We start from the raw sequence: 3,523 nt of genomic DNA on the forward strand, positions 1-3,523 counted from the left end.
AAAAAACACACCAAAAATGCACCTGCCATTTGAAATGCTTTGAAAACGCAGCAAGAACACATCAATAAGACACCTGTGTTACGTTTTTTATGCAGTTTTTGAGTCACATGACCTATGAAAAACACACCATAAGCATAATAAAATTGTGGCAAAATCACAGTAAAATCGCTGCGAAATTGCAGCCAAATGGCAAAACTGCGGTGGCAAAATGCTAAAAACACAATTTTCGGCTGATGTTTCGGACGCTGAAAGTTTGGTGCATCTCTACTAGGGATGAGCTTGATGTTCAGGTCAAACATAAGTACGACACGAACATCGGGTGTGCGCCCGTTCACTGAAGAGCGAAAAGTATAGGGCGTTCGGGGCAAATTTGCGATCACAGTGCATTGCTGTATAATTATTGGCCAAAGAATGCACCTGACCTGCAAGCATTGGCCAATCACAGCGCCCTCTGCTAAGAGAACCATAATTGGCCAAAGGCAGGGTGCCTTTGTCCAATCATGGCTCAGGGGGACTAAGTCCACGACCCACACTATAAAAGGCTACTTACAGGGTATGGACAGAGAGATAGCTTGATTTAGATTAAGAAGGTAGGTTATTCAGTTAGTGCCAGTGTATTTGAGAGATATATATATCCCTTGCAGATTGTAAGCTCTAACGAGCAGGGCCCTCTGATCCCTCCTGTATTGTATTGTAATTGTATTGTCTTCCCTGATGTTGTAAAGCGCTGCGCAAACTGCTGGCGCTATATAAATCCTATATAATAATAATTAAGTTAAGTTAAGTTAATTAAATAATAAAGTAGTCTTTTTATCCTGCTTAGATGCTAAATTGAAATATTTACACTCAAGGGGTGGATTTTTTAATCACGGCAGAATGGCACAGCTGGGCAAAACGATGTTATGTTACATCACTTCACCTTTTGGCCACTAGGGGCGTGCTCGAAGCGTGTGCCCGACCCCCAATGCGAGCGTGATGACACCACCGGGCTCCCGCGATCGCTCGTGATAGAGCGAGAACCGGGATCTGTGTGTGTAAACACACAGACTCCAGTTCTTTCAGGGGAGAGGAGGCAGATCATTCATACTATGTATGAACACCGATCTCTCTCTCCTCCTAGACAGTCCCATCCCCCCACAATTAGAAACACACATAGGGAACATAGTTAACCCCTTGATCGCCCCCTTGTGTTAACCCCTTCTCTGCCAGTGACATTTACACAGCAATCAGTGCATTTTTAAAGCACTGATCACTGTATAATTGTCAATGGTTTAAAAATGTGTCAAAAGTGTCCGATGTGTCCGCCATAATGTCGCAGTCCTGATAAAAATCGCAGATCGCTGCCATTTTTTTTTTTTTTTAAAGCATGTGGTGTGCAAAACACACCCAAAAACTTCCACCCGGTGCACACACATCAAGAGTGAACACAAAAACGTGCAACCGGTGTTCCTCCACTAGGAAGGAGCTTACCCTGATCCCCCGGGGCGTTAGGCTCCAGACGGGGACTGAGGCACCATACATGGCCCATCTGGCCAAAACTAGAGGACCGCCTTTCTCCGGAAGGTCTGCCGAAACAGACCCACCCAGGTACTTGGGTAGGGGCTCCCCCGAAGGGAGACCCCCAGAGAGAGAGGGCGAACCAAGCCAGAAGGCCTATGTCCATCCTCCCACAAGACTTTCAGGGTTGGCCCGAGGACCAACACCCTACTCGCCACATGTGCAGTGACAAACAAAAAACGTGACACACAACACACATAATAATAAATAAATAAAGTGGGGAAGGGATAGTGAAGAGGAGAGTGAAAAGAGTGGCCATTGTGTAACACAATGACCAGGCCCTCCGGCCAGGAATCAAAAATTCCTCTGGTCCTAGCCAAAAGGCTGACCGGAGCTAGAGCTGCCCCAATCCAGGCCAGAAGGCCAGGGTCCCCTCCCCTGGCGCCGACCAGTGGTTCTCCATCCTTATCAGAAGGCTTCCCTTTCAGCTCCAGGTTACCTTCATGCCAGCAGGTTTTGCATAGCAACTGCCACCCCTGCTCCACCTCGCCGTAGAGCAGGGACGGAAGCAAGTGCCACCTCCTGGCAACTGATAAGAACAGATACTACACTTGATCTTAGCCAAAAGGCCGAGAAGCGCCATTACTAGTAAAAAAAATAAAATTATAATAAAAATACCATAAATCGGTCCCCTATTTTGTAGACTCTATAACTTTTGTGCAAACCAATCAATATACGCTTATTGTGATTTTTTTTTTACCAAAAATATGTAGAATACATATCGGCCTAAACTGAGGAAAAAATTTGTTTTTTTCGATAACAAATGTGGGATAATTATTATAGCAAAAAGTAAAAGATATTGTGTTTTTTTCAAAATTGGTGCTCTTCTTTTGTTTACAGCGCAAAAAATAAAAAACGCAGAGGTGATCAAATACCACCAAAAGAAATCTCTATTTGTGGGAAAAAAAGGACGTAAGTTTTGTTTCGGTACAGTGTGGCACGGCTGCGCAATTGTCAGTTTCACCAGAGCGTAGTGAATGTGCTGAAGCTCTGCTGATTTCCATCATCCAATTACGTGCAAGCAAAAATGCTGTTTTTTTTTGCAGCTGCTAAGGAAAATTAGTGCAACTGCACTTGAAAAGCACAGTTTATTTACATTTAGTAAATCCACCCCAATGATTCATATATACCCGATTGAAAAAGTTAAATAATATGTTTATAAATTGTAATTTTTATGATGAATATAATAAAATAGTAATGAATTATACGCAAAGCTCTATATATTTCCTTTAAGGACACATCTACAATATCTGCATCAAAACATATTCCCTGCAATCATTGGTGCACCGCAGCAGAGCCTGATTAGTTGTTAGTTCCTCAAAAAGTGGGACTTTAATGGACCAAAAATGCTCAAGGAGTAGAGAATTTTTGTAAAATTACAAATTTATTACGATGTATCTGCAAAATTAGTAAAATTGACACACATGATACTGATGAGGACCAACATGGAAAACAAACAAAGCAAAAAGAAAGAAAGCCCAGATCAACTGTTGGAAAGACAAAAGAAATCCATTGGGCGGCACAGTGGTGTAGTGGTTAGCACTCTCACCTAGCAGAAAGAAGGGTCGCTGGTTCAAATCCCAACCATGACACTACCTGCCTGGAGTTTGCATGTTCTCCCTGTGACTGCGTGGGTTTCCTCCGGGTACTCTGGTTTCCTCCCACAAACCAAAGACATGCAGGTAGGTTAATTGGCTTCTGTCCAAAATTGGCCCTAGTATATGAATGGGGATCTTGGATTGTGGGCTCCTTGAGGGTAGGGACCAATGGGAGTGTGCAATGTACAGGGATAGGGACAATTGTAGACACTCACTCAGGTTGAACTGGATGGACTGGTGTCTTTATTCAACCTTACTAACTATGAAACTAAATCCAACGCGTTTTGACAAATGAGGCAGAGGTCTTCTTCAGGGTAAATGGGCTGACATTTTCCAGATCAATACATACAATCTATAATATCAATAAA

General features: G+C 43.1%; 1 non-coding gene across 1 annotated transcript; it reads right to left on the reverse strand.

Annotated features, from left to right (window-relative positions):
* Positions 1-1,947: 1,947 nt before the first annotated feature.
* LOC143934669 (U2 spliceosomal RNA) lies at positions 1,948-2,138 on the reverse strand. Its single transcript, XR_013263326.1, has one exon. It is a non-coding gene; the product is annotated as a U2 spliceosomal RNA (small nuclear RNA).
* Positions 2,139-3,523: the final 1,385 nt, after the last annotated feature.

The sequence above is a fragment of the Lithobates pipiens genome, unplaced genomic scaffold, assembly GCF_037356315.1.
Source record: "Lithobates pipiens isolate NorthernLeopardFrog02 unplaced genomic scaffold, aLitPip1_a1.2 Scaffold_27, whole genome shotgun sequence".
NCBI lineage: Eukaryota > Metazoa > Chordata > Amphibia > Anura > Ranidae > Lithobates > Lithobates pipiens.